The 19,059-nt window shown below is 44.1% G+C and overlaps 1 protein-coding gene across 2 annotated transcripts in view; it reads left to right on the top strand.

The window, feature by feature from the left end:
• Window positions 1–19,059, top strand: part of NPFFR2 (neuropeptide FF receptor 2) — a 144,657-nt gene that overhangs the window by 100,847 nt on the left and 24,751 nt on the right. The window contains exon 1 of one of the 2 annotated variants that reach the window (XM_042468790.1): window positions 11,639–11,709. The exons of the other annotated variant lie outside the window; for it this stretch is intronic. The gene's annotated coding sequence lies outside the window, so the exon portion shown is untranslated. Of the gene's footprint in view, window positions 1–11,638; window positions 11,710–19,059 lie in introns of those variants that run through there. 2 annotated transcript variants of the gene reach the window in all.

Genomic DNA, 19,059 nt, shown 5'->3' on the forward strand with positions numbered 1-19,059 from the left:
ATATCACTGCTAAACTAGCTCACCTAATAACTATTAAGGATGTCCAATTAGTAGACAAAGTCACAGTGAAGACAGTGGCAAGCGTCCAAATCAGTAACCAAAGCTAAAAGGGAATTCTCCAAGCGCGCTGAGAGAAGCCAATTAGTGTAATGGTGGAGTGTTTGACTGGTGACTCTGGAAACAGGGGTTCAAATCCCTGCTCAGCCATGAGGACCTTAGCATGTCATATCTCCCGCCTCAGAAAAGGCAAAGGAAAATCTCCTTGCCAAGAAAACATCATATAGGGTCACATTAAGGGTCACATAAATCGAATGATTTGAAGGCACCAACAACAAGATGCAAATCTTTTAGGAACAGGATTAGGGAATCCACACTGTGCTCACCAGTGGAATTACCCGACTGAGCAAAGCGGGTGCTTTGCCCCATATTGGTGAAGCATTGATCGATTATGGATTTGTCCAAACTAATATGGAGTTTACCCAATAGGATGGACAGTTGTTTGAACAGGTTCTGTACATCTGAAGTACTCCATCAACCTGAACTCAAATCTGGATTAATCTCACAACCACTATGTAGCAGCCATCAGCACCAGAAGCCATAGCTAGCCAACCTGACTCCCTTTGCAAACTGTGGAAAACTTTATTGGGGGGGGGGATCAACTCTAGATCCCCCAGCCAGCGGTAGCCAGATACTATTCCTAGATCCGTGAGTTAAGGCCACATGACCTTTTTTCAAACTCTGTCAAGTACAAATTATCCTCTCCAATAGCAAGCCCAATGTTCTATAAGGAAGTGTCCCAACGGGAACAAGATAGCTCAACAACAAATTCTCCCAGGAGAATTCATCCTTTATCCAGTGTTTGTCCTTTCTGTCTGAAGTCAGTTGGAGGTTTTGAGTAGATCAATGCAGCTTTTATGAGATCTAAGACTAACAGAACTCCAGGAGGTAACAAGTTGTCCTCCACCCACAGCTATGGCCATCATGGAAACAGGTAACTAACTCTTCCTCATAGAACAGTAAGTTACTGTGTGATCCTTGTGGCACCCCCTCCTTATCCCATTTTCTCTGCCCACCGTGGAAATAACTGTGGTTTTTTTCTTTTTTAAATATCACATTATTTACATGCCTTGGTTTGATATAGTCGCCCTCCGAATCTACAGTTTCTGCATCCATTGAATCAACCATCGTGGCTTATAAAAGATTTTAAAAAAATTCAAAAAGCAAACCTTGATTTTGCCATTTATACAAGGCACACCATTTCCCTACCCCATTGATATATGGGACTTCAGCATCATGGATTGTTGGTACCATGAGCTGAGTTCCTGAACCAATCCCCACAGATACCAAGGTCCCACTGTATGAAGAGATTAAGTATTCTCTAGCAGCGTGTTGTATTCGAAAAAAATGTATTCACATAGATAATTAAAAACAGGCATAAAAGAATGTAAAAAACTGAATGGAGGGTTTACCATGAAACTGAATGCAATCGGAAACAGCCCCATGTTACAATAAATATGAAACATTGCTACAATCTTGAGAGAAAAATTTCTTTCATTGGCATTTCTGATTCTCAGAGCTTGCCGGTTTTCAGCTCGGAGGTGAGAATCAAACAACACAAAGGACACCTCCTCTTCAGATTGTACTAGGCATCATCCAAGGCTGACCACTCCATCACCCTTAATTTAGCATTTTCTGGAACATTTTTGTTACTGGTTATTCATCCAGGACCTGGAGCAGCAACTATTTGGTTATGTAGACAAACTGCTTTCAAATCTGAAGGCCAGAGATGTAAACAAACTAAGGGAATCTGGACAAAAGGAAGGTGCTTATTATTATAGCTCCATCTGCAGCACCAAGATTTTACAATGACTGGGATGAAACGATAGAGGTTATCAATTTGCAGATGAACACCAAATTAGGAGAGTAGCTCGACTCCTGAGGACAGGATCAAAATTCAAATGACCTGAATAGGTTAGAAGCTGGGCCAAACTCAATGACTTCAACGGGAGAAAGTAAGGTTTGCACTTAGGCAGAAAAAATTAATGTAAAGGATATAGGATAATAGCGGAAGGAAGAAGAAGAAGAAAAGAAAAGAAGAAGAAGAGAAGAACAAGAGAAGAGGATGAAGGATTGGGGCACCTTGCTTAACAAGACTGCATGTGAAAGGGATCTATGGTCCTAGGGATGACATGTTGAACATGAGTCAACAGTGTGATGGGCAGCTAAAAGGCCATATGATTCTAGGCTGCATCAACAGAATATATAGTGTCAGATCAGGGAAGTTATAGTGCTACTCTTTTCTACTTCGCTCAGGCCTTATCTGGATACTGTGTCCAGTTCTGGGCACCACAATTCAAAAAGGATGTTTGACAAGCTGGATGTCCAAAGGAGGGGGATTAAATGGCGAAAGGGCCTGGAAACTATACCTTATGGGGACGACTTAGGGAACTGGGTATGTTTATCCTGGGGAAAAAAGATGACAATAATAACCTGTTTAATATTTGAAAGGGAGTCGAATATTGAGCAAGCTGGTTTTCTTCTGCTGCTCAGAGATAGGACGTGGAGCAATGGATTCAAACTGGAGGAAAAGAGATCATTACCTACATTAGGGGGCTCCTGACAGTACCAGCTGTTTGACATGGATACATTCCCTCAGATGGTGGAGTCTCCTTATTTGGAGGTCTTTAAAACGAGACTGGAAGGCCATTTGTCAGGGTGCTTTGATTGAGAGTTCCTGCATGGCAGAGGGTTGGACTGGATGGCCCTTATGGTCTCTTCCACCTATGGTTCTATGAGTCTACATCTAGGAGCACGCTAATTTCTTCTTTTTCAATGATTGTTCAAGGAAGCGCTGTACGTTTGAGTAAAACTTTGTTAAAGACAAATCTTATGTTCTCTCCGACTTGGATTTGAACACAGTGCAGCTTTTTTGCGCATGCATGGCATGCTTAGGAAGTGGAAACAAGAATGCAAAACAGTCCAATGGCAGTAGACTTTTTTTTTTCCCACTAAAAGAAGAACACCAAAATAGTTTTGCAGATCATAAAAATGATTTATGGTTCAGATCTCTCAGGTGAGTTGAAGCAGGGTAAGAATTCAGGTTACCATTTTTTAAAAAAATCTTGGCATTTCAGATTTCATTTTCCCCCCCCCCCTTCCAGAGAAAATATGTCCAGCTCCTTTAAGATGTATGCTTGGTTCAGATGAGTATAAAAAATATTAAAAAATATTTTAAGATTTATATTTAGCTATTTCTATTTTAAAATATTTTAAAATAAATATTAAGATACATATTTTGTAAAAGAATAAGAAATCTTTGCATTTGGATTCCATCTGCCCTCGAAAGAATGCGTGTGCAGCACTTTTTAAGAAGCGTGCTAAGTCTCTGAGTTTCGAGCATCCTCTATATATCATGAGTTCTCCCAGAATAATCATCAGGAAGAAAATATAATGCAATGGTGATCTGAATGTGAAACCAACTCCTGCCTGGGTAGAGGAAAAAGGATAATCAAATTTTGAAGATAGCATGCCAGTTGTTTTGCTCTGGAATATGGTGGCATAAACTATTACAACGGCAACACACACCACACACACACACACACATTATTATAGTATATCACACATCTATCTAATTCCTAAAGAGCCATTCAGAGCTTACTTACTGATGCTGCCCGTAATTGGATTGTCCATATATGGCATGCATTTCATGCCATGGCAGCGTCCTCTTGAGTTCCAGCCATTATGGCATGTAGATTTGGCTGAGAGGGGGCAGAGGTAAGAGTGAGGGGTCGGAGGGGGTGGGCGAGAAGAGAAGAAGCAAACCCAAGGTGGATTTTTCCTTGGTTCTTGATTAGAGGAGGGGGGAAGAAGTCCCTCCTTAAAGGGAACGTGTGGTATAATAGTTCGAGCATTGGGCTAGGATCTGGAGACCGAGGGTTCAAATCCAGGCTCAGCCATGTAAACCCACTAGGTGAGCTTGGGGCAGTCACACACCTTTCAGCCTCAGAGGAGTGGCTAATGCTAAATAAACCCTCTGAAGAAACTTGACCAATAGGATAGGTTTGCCTGGGGCAAATCACACTCTCTCAGCCTCAGAGGATGGCTAACAGCAAACAAAAAACAAACAAAAAAAACACCCTCTCTGAAGTAGTTGCCAAGAAAAACCCGAGGTCGGTCGGTGTTCATCACTTTAGGGGTCGACATAGGTCGTAGGACTTGAAGTCCCACACCACAACACTACCACAACAACCGTTGATGGGAAGACCCATTCTCATCCCTGAGGCTCAGAAGGGGCACTTTCTGGGGCCCAATAGATGTGCCCATGGCCGACTCTTGATTTCTGGAACCATGCCGTTGTAGCCTTGGCCTGTTGGTATTTACCTTGCAAGCTCCTTGTGGGCATCTCCTGTCCTCTGTTGCTCATGAAGAATGACTTGTCTGGCAATGCCAGAGTAATAAAAAGAGACAGGGAGAGCTAGGAAGATGAGAACCACCAGACAGATTGAACCACAACGCCCCTCAGCCCTGCAGGCAGGACGATGGGGTTCCAATCAAAAACCCTCTGGAGGACCTGTGCTAGAGACCAAAGGAAGCCTGTCACTTTGCCAGGGATGGGGACTTTCAGATGGAGAACAAGGTGCTGAAACATGGAGGAAGAAATGCTGAGGACCTCCCAATGAAAGCGAAAAAACACTCCTAGGAATAGAAGTGGATGTGTCTTGGCAGGCTCAGCATGGAGGGAGGACCCTTGGGAAGGTGGCAATGGAAATGGAGAAGATCTGGTCAACGTGTCTTCAGCATCTCTTTCCTAAGGAAATCACGTCCCAATTTTTCCAACCAGAAGCAGTGACTGCTTTGCTGGAGGAACTTCCCCCACCTCCTCTGGGTCTCCTCAGTCTTTCTTCCAAGAGCCCAGAAGAAAGTGCTTTGGAGGCAGTTTTGTCTCTCTCCCTCAACCATCCTTCCCACACCTTCCAGTTGTACTACAGAGCCTATCATCCCCATCCCCATCCTTACACAGCAGTAAGCCAAAATGCTGGGAGCTGGGCAGTTTTCCTCTTTCTTCACATCAGGGCAGTCGCCTAAACCATTCTTCCCCACACTTTCCAGATTCTACTGCAGATCCTATACTCCCTGTTCACTCAGTTCACACACAGTAGAACTTCCTTCCAAGTGAACCAAGCAAAAGTTCTTGGGAGAGGCAGTTTTCTCTTCTCCCTCAACAGTCGACTGCTAAACCAGCCTCCCTGCACCTTCCAGGTGGTATGGCAGATCCATCATCCCTATTCCTCAATACACACGCACGCACGCAGCAAGTAAACCAAGCAATAAGTGCTGAGGGGGGCAGTTTTCTCTCTTCTTTTTGTCTAACCATCCGTCTGAGTTGTACGGCATACCCATCATCCCCACCCCTCATTCAGCACACACGCACACAGAGGTAAACCACGCAGAAGTGCTGGGGGAGGCATATTTCTCTGTCCATCGCCTAAAGCAGCCCTTCCCACCCCTTCCAAAGTATACAGATCCCATCATCCCCATCCCCGCCTTATCAACACACACAGTAGATAACCAAGGAAGACGTGCGGAGGGGGAGGGGGTGAAGAGCCAACTACTCTGTCTCTCGCCTAAACCAGCCCTTTTCCTCATCATGTAGCTCTACTACAGATCCTATCATCCCATTCCCTTTCCTTCTCACACACCACACAGCAAGACTCCAAATAAACCAGGGACGAAGTGCTGGAAGGGGGAGGCAGTTTTCTCTCTGTCCCTCGCCTAAACCAGCCCTCCCGCCCTTTCCAGCATGTACTAACAGATCCCATCATCCCCATCCCTCATACACAGCAAGGCTCCTTCCAAGTCCAACCAAGCAAGAACTGTTGGGGGGGGGGGAGAGGCAGTTTTCTCTCTCCCTCGCCTAAACATCCCTTCGCGTTCCTTCCAGGTTGCAGATCCAATCCCCATCCTCCTCCAGTCAAGACCCTCCCCACGAGGCCAGACAGACCCGCACTCACCCGCAGCGTCGGGAAAGGCAAGCGGATCCCGCAGCGACAACACGCCAGGGAAGGACAGCGCTGAGCCCAAGTTCCGACTGTCGACCGGCGCGGAGGGCAGGACCGAAGGGTCCGCTTCCATCCTCGGCTTCTGCCCGAAGCGAGACCCCGCCAACGGAAGGAGGCGGCGGCAAAGGAGAGCCGGCCCCCTGTCCCGTCCTCGACCCGCTCAGACGCGCGATGTGCTAGGGCTCAGTCTGCTCTGGATTTCTGAGCACTGTCCTTTTTGTGAGCCATGAGCCTTCTCTGTCAGAGAGCCTGGTGCACAACGCAAACTACAAGTCCAGGATCCCCCAAGCATGGAGCCAGGGCACTTAAAGCGGTCTCAAAGTGGATGGTTTCTGCAGTGAGGATGGAGCCTGAGTCAGCTGTTTTCCTTCCTTTCCTTTTTCCTTCTATCCAGACAGAATGATTTCACATTCAGATCCCCAGTGTGACATGATGATATGATCAAATATAATAATAATAATAAAAAATGTATATTTACTATTATTATTTATTTTCTTATATCCCCCTTTCTCCACATACAGGGATTCAGGCAGTGAATATATTTTATTCCTTGATGATGCTACGAATTCAGAGAACTAAGGAACGCTTCTTAAAAGAGCTGCAGGCTTTTCTTTAAGGGGAAAAAGTTTTGCAAAATATTTAGTTCTGCAATACCATTTAATATTCATCTTAGAAATTTTTTTTAGATATAGCTATTTTAAAGATTTTAAAAATATTTATTTTGACACAATCATTTTGACAACGTCGGAATTCTTCACCGGTTTTCGACCACCCTGAGAGCGATGACTACTTTCCTTCTCTATTTTTTTAAAATAAGTGAGGTCATTTGCAGATCTACAGTTTTTTTTTTACTATATATATATTTATCATTATCATTATTAGATTTTATTCCTTGGTGAGTGTCTGAGAAAACTGCAGATATTCAGTTTGGTCCCTTGGTTGCCACTTTTCTTTGTGCTGCCATTTTCTATATGCAAAAGTGATGTTTTTAAGTTCAAAGGCAAGCTAAGTCATCTCCGCCCCCATTCTTCTGAAGCCACACGGTTAGCTTTTACTAAGACCTATCATCCCCATGCCTCAGTTCAACAAACACACACACCAGAACAAACATCCACGTTTCCATGGAGATGAGGGACCTGAGAGAAGCTATGGAGAGTGAGGTGACCTTGGGCAAGTCACACCTCTCAGCCCAGAGGCTGGCAGAATGTCCTCCCACACCACCCTGCATCTGCTTGATACCAGAAAAGACCGTGAAAGGCTCTAGACTCTCTGACTCTTTCTCAGGTCCTCCCATGTCATGCTGGGGGAAGATGAGAGTGGTTTGTGCCAAACTTAGCTTCCAAAACCCTTCCTCTCCCTCTCCTCCTCCCTCTCCCTCTCCTCTCTCTCTCTCTCTCTCCTCTCTCCAATCCTCTCTCCTCGTAACGAGAGAGAGAGAGAGAGCAAGAGAGGGAGAGAGAGAGGGAGAGAGGGTTGCCATAATTGTCCACTTTTACCAGGGACAAAATGTGGAACAAATTCAAGACCAAACTGTAGGACAACTGCAGGACAAAACTCAGCCCAAAATGTAGGACATTGAAGAAAAATGGTGGACCTTAAATGTCCTACATTTTGAGCTGAGTTTTGTCCTGCAGTTGCCCTACAGTTTGGTCTTGAATTTGTCCTACATTTTCTCCCTGGTAAAAGTGGACAATTATGGCAGCCCCCCATGACATGGGAGGACCTGAGAAAGAGTCAGAGAGTCTAGAGCCTTTCACGGTCTTTTCTGAGTATCCCCACTTGACCACAAAACATCAAGCAGATGCAGGGTGGTGTGGGAGGACATTCTGCCAGCCTCTGAGGCTGAGAGAGTGTGACTTGCCCAAGGTCACCTCACTCTCCATAAGCTTCTCTCAGGTCCCATCACCTGCCCACCCCAGGTCCCATCATCTCCATGGAAACGTGAATGTTTGTCTGGTGTGTGTGTTTGTTGAACTGAGGCATGGGGATGATAGGATCTATAGTACAAGCTAACCGTGTGGCTTCAGAAGAATGGGGCGGAGATGACTTAGCTTGCCTTTGAACTTAAAAACATCACTTTTGCATATAGAAAATGGCAGCAAAAGAAAAGTGGCAAGCCAAGGGACCAAACTGAATATCTGCAGTTTTCTCAGAACAATCACCAAGGAATAAAATCTAATAATGATAATGATAATAATAATATTAGTAAAAAACCTGTAGATCTGCAAATGACCTGACTTATTTTTAAAAATGAGGAAAGTGGTCAATATTGCTCTCAGGGCGGTCGAAAACAGGTGAAGAATTTCGACGGTGTCAAAATGATTGTGTCAAAATAAATATTTTTTAAAATCTTTAAAATATGCTATATCTAAAAAAAAATTTCTAAGATGAATATTAAATGGATATTGCAGAACTAAATATTTTGCAAAACTTTTTCCCCCTTAAAGAAAAAGCCTGCAGCTCTTTTTAAGAAGCGTGCCTTAGTTCTCTGAATTCGTAGCATCATCAAGGAATAAAATATATTCACTGCCTGAATCCCTGTATTGGGAGAAAGGTGGGATATAAGAAAATAATAATAATAATAATAATAATAATAATAATAATAATAATAATAATATACATTATTATTATTATTATTATTTTATTATTTGATCATAATCATCATGATCACACTGGGGATCTGAATGTGAAATCATTCTGTCTGGATAGAAGGAAAAAGGAAAGGAAGGAAAGACTAGCTGACTCAGGCTCCATTCTCACTGCAGAAACCATCCACTTTGAGACCGCTTTAAGTGCCCTGGCTCCATGCTTGGGGGATCCTGGGACTTGTAGTTTGCGTTGGCACCAGAGCTCTCTGACAGAGAAGGCTCAATGGCTCACAAAAAGGACAGTGCTCAGAAATCCAGAGCAGACTGAGCCCTAGCAATCGCGCGTCTGAGCCGGGTCGAGGACGGGACAGGGGGCAGGCTCTCCTTTGCCGCCGCCTCCCTTCCGTTGGCGGGGTCTCGCTTCGGGCAGAAGCCGAGGATGGAAGCGGAGCCCCTTCGGATCCTGCCCTCCGCGCCGGTCGACAGTCGGAACGTTGGGCTCAGCGCTGTCCTTTCCCTGGCGCTGTTGTCGCTGCGGGATCCGCTTGCCTTTCCCGACGCTGCGGGTGAGTGCGGGGTCTTCTGTCTGGCCTCGTGGGGGAGGGTCTTGACTGGAGGGATGGGGATGATGGGATCTGCAACCTGGAAGGAACGCGAAGGGATGTTTAGGCGAGGGAGAGAGAAAACTGCCTCTCCCCCCCCCCCAACAGTTCTTGCTTGGTTGACTTGGAAGGAAGCCTTGCTGTGTATTGAGGGATGGGGATGATGGGATCTGTAGTACATGCTGGAAAGGGCGGGGAGGGCTGGTTTAGGCGAGGGACAGAGAAAACTGCCTCCCCCTCTCCAGCACTTCGTCCCTGGTTTATTTGGAAGTCTTGCTGTGTGTGTGTAGTGAGAAAGAGGGAATGGGGATGATAGGATCTGTAGTAGAAGCTACATGATGAGGAAAGGGCTGGTTTAGGCGAGAGACAGAGATAGTTGGCTCTTCACCCCCTCCCCCTCCAGCACGTCTTCTTTGGTTTATCTACTGTGTGTGTGTTGACCGGAGGGATGGGGATGATGGGATCTGTAGTACTACTTGGAAGGGGTGGGAAGGGCTGCTTTAGGCGAGGGAGAGAGAAAACTGCTCCCCCTCCCCAGCACCTCTTGCTTGGTTTACTTGGGAGGAAGTCCTGTTGCGTCTGTATGTGTTGAGGGTTGGGGATGATAGGCTCTGCAGTGCAACCTGGAAAGTGAGGGAAGAGCTGCTTTAGGCGATGGACAGAGAAATATGCCTCCCCCCAGCACTTCTGCGTGGTTTACCTACTGTGTGCGTGTGCTGAATGGAGGGGTGGGGATGATGGGATATGCAGTACAACTCGGACGGGATGGTTTAGACAAAGAAGAGAGAAAACTGCCCCCCTCAGCACTTCTTGCTTGGTTTACTTGCTGCGTGCGTGCGTGTGTATTGAGGAATAGGGATGATGGGATCTGCAATACCACCTGGAAGGTGCAGGGAGGGCTGGTTTAGGCAGTCTGATGTGAGGGAGAGAGAAAACTGCCTCTCCCAAGAACTTTTGCTTGGTTCACTTGGAAGGAAGTTCTACTGTGTGTGAACTGAGTGAAAGGGATGATAGGATCTGCAGTAGAATCTGAAAAGTGTGGGGAAGAATGGTTTAGGCGACCTGATGTGAAGGAAAGAGAAAACTGCCCAGCTCCCCCAGCGTTTTGGCTTACTTGCTGTGTAAGGATGGGGATGGGGATGATAGGCTCTGTAGTACAACCTGGAAGGTGTGGGGAAGGATGGTTGAGGGAGAGAGAAAACTGCCTCCCCAAAGCACTTCTTGGCTGCCTTGGAAGAAATACTGAGGAGACCCCAGAGGAGGCTGGGGGAAGTTCCTCCAGCAAAGCAGTCATGCTTCTGGCTTGGAAATTTGGGAAGTGATTTCCTTAGGAAAGAGATGCTGAAGCCACGTTGACCAGATCTTCTCCATTTCCATTGCCACCTTCCCAAGGGTCCTCCCTCCATGCTGAGCCTGGCCAAGAAACATCCACTTATATTCCTAGGAGTGTTTTTCTGCTTTCATTTGGGAAGGTCCTCGCATTTCTTCCTCCATGTTTCAGCACCTTGTCCTCCATCTGAAAGTCCCCATCCCTTGGCACAGTGCAGGCTTTCCTTTGGTCCTCCTATCACAGGTCCTCCAGAGGGTTTTGGATTGGAACCCCCATCGTCCTGCCCTGTCAGGGGCTGAGGGGAGTTGTGGTTACAATCTGTCTGGTGGTTCTCATCTTTCCTAGCTCCTCCCTGCCTCTCTTCTATATTACTCTGGCATTGCCAGGACAAGTCATTCTTCATGAGCAACAGAGGACAGGAGATGCCCACAAGGAGCTTGCAAGGTAAATGCCAACAGGCCAAGGCTAAGTAGACATGGCTTCCAGAAATCAAGAGTCGGCCATGGGCAAATCCATTGGGCCCCAGAAAGTGCCCCTTCTGAGCCTCAGGGATGAGAAATGGGTCTTCCCATCAAGGTTGTTGTGGTAGTTGTTGTGGTTGTGGGACTTCAAGTCCTTACGACCTATGTCGACCCCTAAAGTGATGAACCCGACCGACCTCGGGTTTTTCTTGGCAACTTACTTCAGAGAGGGGTTTTTTTGTTTTTGTTTTTGCTGTTAGCCATCCTCTGAGGCTGAGAGAGTGTGATTTGCCCGAGGCAAACCTATCCTATCTGGTCAAGTTTCTTCAGAGGGTTTATTTAGCCATTAGCCATCCTCTGAGGCTGAGGGAGTGTGACTTGCCCAAGCTCACCTAGTGGGTTTACATGGCTGAGCCTGGATTTGAACCCTGGTCTCCAGAGTCCTAGCCCAATGCTCGAACTATTATATCACACTGGTTCCCTTTAAGGAGGGACTTCTTCCCCCCTCCTCTAATTCAGAAACCAGGAAAAATCCACCTTGGGTTTTGCTTTTCTTCTGCTGTCTCTCTCAGTTCAAAATCTCACATGCCGATAATGGCTGGAACTCAAGAGGAGCTGCCATGGACATGAAATGATAGCCATTATGGACAAATCCCAATTAAGGACAGAGTAAGTAAGCTTCTGAATGGCTCTTTGAGGAATTAGATAGATGTGTGTATATATGTGTGTGTGTGTGTGTGTCTGCCCGCTTGTAATAGTTTATGCCACAATATTCCAGAGCAACAACTGGCATGGATATCCTTCAAATTTGATTATCCTTTTTCCTCTACCCAGGCAGGAGTTGGTTTCACATTCAGATCACCATTGCATTATATTTTCTTCCTTGATGATTATTCTGGGAGAACTCATGATATTAAGAGGATGCTAGGAACTCAGAGACTTTAGCACGCTTCTTAAAAAGTGCTGCACACACATTCTTTCGAGGGCAGATGGAATCCAAAATGCAAAGACTTTATTCTTATTTTTACAAAATATGTATTTAATTAATATTTATTTTAAAATATTTTAAAATATGAAATAGTCTAAATATCAAATCTTTAAAAATATTTTTAATATTTATTTTTATATCATCTGAACCAAGCATACATCTTAAAAGGAGCTGCACATATTTTCTCTGGAAGGGGGGGGGGGAATGAAATCTGAAATGCAAAGATTTTTTTAAAAAATGTGTAACCTGAATTCTTCACCTGCTTTCAACTCACCTGAGAGATATGGACCATTAACTCATTTTTATGATCTGCAAACTATTTGCTGGTTCTTCTTTGCTAGTTGGGAAAAAAAAGTCTACTGCCATTGGAAATGTTTTGCATTCTTTGTTTCCACTTCCTAAGCATGCATGCATGCGCAAACATAAGCTGCACTGTGTTCAAATCCAAGTCGGAGAACATAAGATTTGTCTTTAACAAAGTTTTAGCTCAAACAGTACAGGGCTTCCTTGCAACTCATTGAAAAGATGAATTGGTGCTCCTAGAATGATAGAATCGTAGAACCATAGAGTTGGAAGAGACCATAAGGGCCATCCAGTCCAACCCCCTGCTATGCAGGAACTCTCAATCAAAGCACCCCTGACAAATGTCCTTCCAGTCTCTGTTTAAAGACCTCCAAATAAGGAGACTCCACCACTCTCTGAGGGAATGTATCCCACTGTCAAACAGCTGGTACTGTCAGGAGGTCCCTCCTAATGTTGAGGTGGAATCTCTTTTCTTCCAGTTTGAATCCATTGCTCTGCGTCCTATCTCTGGAGCAGCAGAAAACCAGCTTGCTCAATATGACTCCCTTTCAAATATTTAAACAGGGTTATTGTGTCATCTTTTTTCCAGGATAAACATACCCAGTTCCCTAAGTCGCTCCCCATAAGGTATAGTTTCCAGGCCCTTCGCCATTTTAATCCCCCTCCTTTGGACACTCCAGCTTGTCAACATCCTTTTTGAATTGTGGTGCCCAGAACTGGACACAGTATTCCAGATAAGGCCTGAGCGAAGTAGAAAAGAGTAGCACTATAACTTCCCTTGATCTGGACACTATACTTCTGTTGATGCAGCCTAGAATCATATTGGCCTTTTAGCTGCTCCATCACACTGTTGACTCATGTTCAACATGTCATCTACTAGGACCCCTAGATCCCTTTCACATGCAGTCTTGTTAAGCAAGGTGTCCCCCATCCTTCATCCTTCTTCTTCTTCTTCTTCTTCTTCTTCTTCTTCTTCTTCTTCTTATCCTATATCTTTACATTTAATTTTTTCTGCCTAAGTGCAGTACCTTACATTTCTCCCCGTTGAAGTTCATTTTGTTAGTTTTGGCCCAGCTTTCTAATCTATTCAGGTCATTTTGAATTTTGATCCTGTCCTCAGGAGTATGAGCTACTCCTCCTAATTTGGTGTCATCTGCAAATTTGATAACCTCTATCGTTTCATCCAAGTCATTGGTAAAATCTTGGATGCTTGCAGATGGAGCTATAATAATAAGCACCTTCATTTTGTCCAGATTCCATTTCAGTTTGTTTATCATCTCTGGGCATTCAGATTGAAAGCAGTTTGTCATACATAACCAAATAGTTGCTGCTCCAGGTCCTGGATGAATAACAGTAACAAAAATGTTTCAGAAAACTGATAAATTAAGGGCTGATGGAGTGTGTCAGCCTTGGATGATGCCTAGTACAATCTTGAAAGAGGAGGTGTCACTTTTGGTTTGATTCACGGATGAAAACCGGCAAGCTCTGAGATCAGAAATGCCAATGAAAGAAATTTTTCATCTCAAAGATTTGTAGCAACTGTTTCATATTTATGTAACATGGGGCTGCTTTCAGATTGCATTCAGTTCATTGGTAAACCCTCCATTCAGTTTTATACATTCTTTTAATGCCTGTTTTTAATTATCTATGTGAATACATTTTTTTCAGAATACACCAGATGCTAGAGAAATCTTAATCTCTTCATACAGTGGGACCTTGGTATCTGATGGGGATTGGTTCCAGGAACTCAGCTCATGGATACCAAAATCCATGGATGCTGAAGTCCCATTATATACAATGGGGTAGTGAAATGGTGTGCCTTGTATAAAATGGCAAAATCAAGGTTTGCTTTTTGAATTTTTAAAAAATATTTTCAAGCCCTAGATGGTTGATTCAATGGATGCAGAAACTGTAGATTCGGAGGGCTGACTATACCAACCAAGGCATGTAAAATGTCAGATATTTAAAAAAAGAAAAAACACAGTTATTTCACTGGTGCTAGAGAAAATGAGATCTAAGGAGGGTTTTCCCCAAAGGATCACACAGTAATCTTACTGTCTCTATGAGAAAGAGTTTAGTTACCTTTGTTTCCATGATGGCCATAGCTGTGATGGAGGACAACTTGTTACCTCCCCTGGAGTTCTGTATAGTCTTCAGATCATCATAAAAGCCTTGATTCTACTCAAACCTCCCAACTGACTTCAAGACAGAAAGGACAAACACTTGGATAAAGGATGAATTCTCCTGGGAGAACTTTGTGTTGAGCTATCTTGTTCCCAGTTGGACAGTTCCTTATAGAACATTGGTCTGCTATGGAGAGATATATTTGTACTTAAGACAGAGTTTGAAAAAGTCATTTTGAGGCCTTTAACTCCCAGGATCTAGGAATAGTATGGCTACAGCTGGCTGGGGGAATCTAGAAGTTGCACACCCCCCCCCAAATAAGTTTTCCACAGTTTGCAAAAGGGAGTCCAGGTTGGCTAGCTATTGCCTTCTGGCTGCTGATGGCTGCTACATCAGTAGGATGGTGAATTCATTCCAGATTTGAGTTCAGGCTTGAATGGAGTCCTTCAGAGTACAGAACCCTGTTCACACAACTGATCCATCATATTGGGTAACTCCTATAAAGTTTGGACAAAAATCCATAATCGATCCAATGCTTCACCAATATGGGGAGCACCAGCTTCTGCTCATGCCGGGTAATGCCACTGGTGCAGCACAGTGGGGAATTCCCTAATCCTGTTCCTAAAAGGATTTAGCATCATTTCTGATTTATGGTGACCCTAAGGTGACCCTATATGATGTTTTCTTGGCAAGGAGATTTGCCTTTGCCTTCTTCTGAGGCTGGGAGATATGACATGCTCAGGGTCATCAATGGCTGAGCAGGGATTTGAACCCTGTTTTCCAGAGTCCTAGTCCAACACTCAAACCATTACACTACATTGGCTCTCTCAGCAGCTTGGAGAATTCCCTTAAAGCTTTGGTTCTGACTTGGGAGCTCCCAGGTGCCACTGTCTTCACTGTTAGACTTTGTCTACTGATATTGGACATCCTTAATAGTTATTAGGTGAGCTAGTATTAGCAGTGATATATCATGGATAGATGATTTTTTTTCCTGCCAGGGCTTTGCTTTGGTCAGTTCAGAATCTATTTTTTTTTTTAATTAGAACAGAGCAATCTGGCACCTGCAGGATGTGAAGTTCCAATGTATTCTATGCCATTATGGGTTACCTCTGGCACTGCAACAGGATTGGATACTGGCAAATGTAAATCCTATTTTTCTTCCCTTACCTGTGGTTTCTTAATCTTACAGGCTTTCTTTGCCATCCCTCTAAAACAAAATGGAGAAAGAAATGAAGCCCAGCTGATTTGCAAATGAGTTTATCCAGTACTCTGCAGAAAGTCTTACCAAAACCACACACCCATATTTTACTTTCTCAGCATTGGTGAGAAGCCATGAATATTACATCCTTTCTCTCCTTTTTTACTTCCACATTTGAACTGGATGCAACTAAATGTGTAATGACTGAACTTGTGTGTATTTGTAGACAACACATGCCAGTAATAATTTATTAATTTGGAAAAATGTACCAAGTTGAGTACATTAAAAAAGTGTATTTTAGGAACAATGTGTGCCAAGCTGGAAGCAAAGAAAAATTAAAAGCAGGGGGTGGGGGGAGGGGGGGGGGGGGCAAGAAGAAAATGCAGCTGGGATCTGAAGAAGGAAACAAAATGTTCTCACTCCTAGGTCTGCAACGTATACCACAGAAAGAACAGTCCTGCTGTTCACCTTTCAGTAACTGGATTTATCTCCATGGTATTACTGCACTTTTTAAATCTTGTACAATCTGGCTGGAAAGCTCCTGTACTCAGGACAAATGCCATGGAAAGTAAGGTTACAGTATCTCCGCCTACTGCTCTTTTTTTAAACAGTTGTTATGATGTTTTAATTCAAATTTTAAGGGCAACTGCAGCATTTCTGCAGGTCAGTTCTCTGCCATTGGGATCCTGTACAGACGACAGTAACTGCTCCAAATTCCTCCAAAATGGGAGAGAGAGAAAAAAACCCCTCTACAAATGGCTGAAAGTCAATTCCTAGGTTTCACAAATGTGTATTTTTTGTTGTTAAATATTGCAGAGCCACCATAGTGTAGTAGTTTGGGTGTTGGACTGAGACTCTGGAGAAAAATCCTCACTCAGTGATGGAAAACCACTGGGTGGCCTTGAGCAAGTCATGGTCTCTCAGCCTCAAAGATAGGCAAAAGCAGCCCCCCCCCCCACACACAAATCATTCCAAGAAAACGTTGTGATAGGTTCACCTTAAAGGAAAAGGTAAAGTGAAGGTGAAGGCTTTCATGGCCGGCATCCATAGTTTTTTGTGGTTGTTTTGAGCTATGTGGCCATGTTCTAGAAGAGCTGTTCTGATGCTTCGCCAGCATCTGTGATCTCTGAAGAAAAACATCTTTGAAGATGGCAACCACAGATGCTGGCGAAACGTCAGGAACAAACTCTTCTAGAACATGGTCACATAGCCCAAAAACCCCACAAAAAAGAAAAAGTATACATGCATATATAGTTGTAACTGACTGTAGGGCGTAGCGAAAACTCTAATTAGGGGAATTTTATTTTGTTCAAAATTGAGAGGGGACTAGCTACAAGGGACCAGCAAAATCGTTTCCCTTTTTGTATACCAAGGGACCAGGGAATTAATAAATCAAGCAGAGACAAGCTTCTCCAATTAAAGTCTTATTTTTATTTAAAGGGAAAAATCACACAGAATGTGCTAGCACACATTCATTCATGTATCAGGAAATCAGGAATTAGCAAGGGATAGGTTGAGGCACCACTAATGGAGATTACGATAGATGAGGCTTGCATCCAGAGTCCAATTAGTTGAGATGGGAGTGAGACATAGCTGTTCGGAGCACGTTGGTTGAACGGAAGTGCAAAGTAATGTGTTGTCCCCTTAAAATCCAGAGTAGCACACAGAGGGGGTTTTAAGGGCTAAAACTACCCTCTGGCAAAGGTGTTTGATTGCTTGCACAAAGGTATCTGATTGTTTTGGGTGAGGTGATCCAGTCTGTCAACAATCAAGGGAAATGGGAAGGATCTGAAATTGATAGCAGGCTCATCAGGTGAGAGATCTTAGACAATCATCACATATTCTTCTGATTATTGGAGGTGATGATAGTCCCATTAGCAACTCCCAAACTACCTGTTGGGCAAGTCCGAAGGGTATTGTTCTCAAGGGGTCTCATGAGGCTGATCTCATTATCTATGTGTCCTGCTGCTCTGGGGATAATGGTGGACAGCCTGGCAGGGTCCATTTGAGGTCATAAGGAATACCACACACACACCAAAATTTTAGAAAAATGCACTATGGCTAACAAGGGAGTGGTACTCATCTCCATTACTAAGCAAAAGAGCCAATGTTGTTCAAATACAACTCCATGGTCATATGGCCAGCATGACTGCACCAAATGCCAAACCTTCCTATCAAAGTGGTACCTATTTAGGTACTTGTATTTGCATGCTTTCAAACTGTTAGGTTGGAAGATGCTGGGACTAGTGATGGCAGGTCACCCAGTTACTCGGGCCTTGAATTGCCAATATTCTGACCTTACGATTATCAGAACTAGCACCTTAACCACACCAAAAGTTGGAAATGACTGGAAGGAACACAACAACAACAAGTACAGAGTGATGGCGGCTATAGCCAGTACCACAGGTGAATTGTGACTCCCTTTTCCTGTCTAAAACTGCACCAAAAGATCTGTTTAGATTCTCTCAAGCAATGGGGTTCCCTCAAAAAATAGCCCCAGGGATTAACCTCACTTTTATGGCCCCTGAATTCTTTACCAGTCACCAGTTAATTTTTCGGTGTGATTTTGGGGCAATATCTGCCACCAGACCATGCAGAAAACCCCTCAAACATACTGAAACATATACAAATATCACCCTATCCACACAAGCATCCCAGAACCATGTACTTCCTCCAAATACCTCCAATTTCTTCTGCAGTCCCTCTCAAAATGGCTATAGGAAGTCATGCAACATTTTGAGAGGGGCGGCAAAGGAAAAGAAACGTATTTGAGCTTGTTCTGTGTTTGTGTGCCTGTATGTGTATGTGTAGACTGTGAGGACACTTGGGAGTGAGTATTGACACCTGATGCACACAGAATTGTCCATCTGTGGTGCAGAGCTTGAAAAAGTTACGTTTTGGTTTTCAAATCCAAAAATTACCTTGCATAGTCGTTGGCACATGTATTCCAAGAAAGCTACTTTTCCTAATTCTGAGCTTAACCTCAAAAGGTGTTGCTTGTGTTGTTCTAGTATATTTTAGATTCCTATTCTTTATTGTGAAAAGATTTTTACCTGGAAGTGGACTGGATTCTACAAGTGTTGAAACCACCTTGGAGTGTCCAGATCCTAGACTGTGAAATGAATCCTTGGAGGAGGGTTTTCCCCACCCACTTGGTTGTCTGCTATGGGGGGGGGGGGGGTGCTATTTACAGGGGATGGCATAGATGACATTTCCCTGCATCAGTGTCTCAGGGTGTTCCGTTCAGAGATAGTTTGGCCTTAATCCTGTTGGTTAGTCTGAACTGGAGTAGGTACTGTAACTCACAGGGGGTACAGACCAGCCATATAGGTTGGCATGGGGGCAGAGTGGGGACATGGCATCTGCACGACACATGCCCCGACTCTGTCCCCATGCTGGCATGACA

The sequence above is a fragment of the Sceloporus undulatus genome, chromosome 5 (assembly GCF_019175285.1).
Source record: "Sceloporus undulatus isolate JIND9_A2432 ecotype Alabama chromosome 5, SceUnd_v1.1, whole genome shotgun sequence".
In the NCBI taxonomy this organism is placed as follows: domain Eukaryota; kingdom Metazoa; phylum Chordata; class Lepidosauria; order Squamata; family Phrynosomatidae; genus Sceloporus; species Sceloporus undulatus.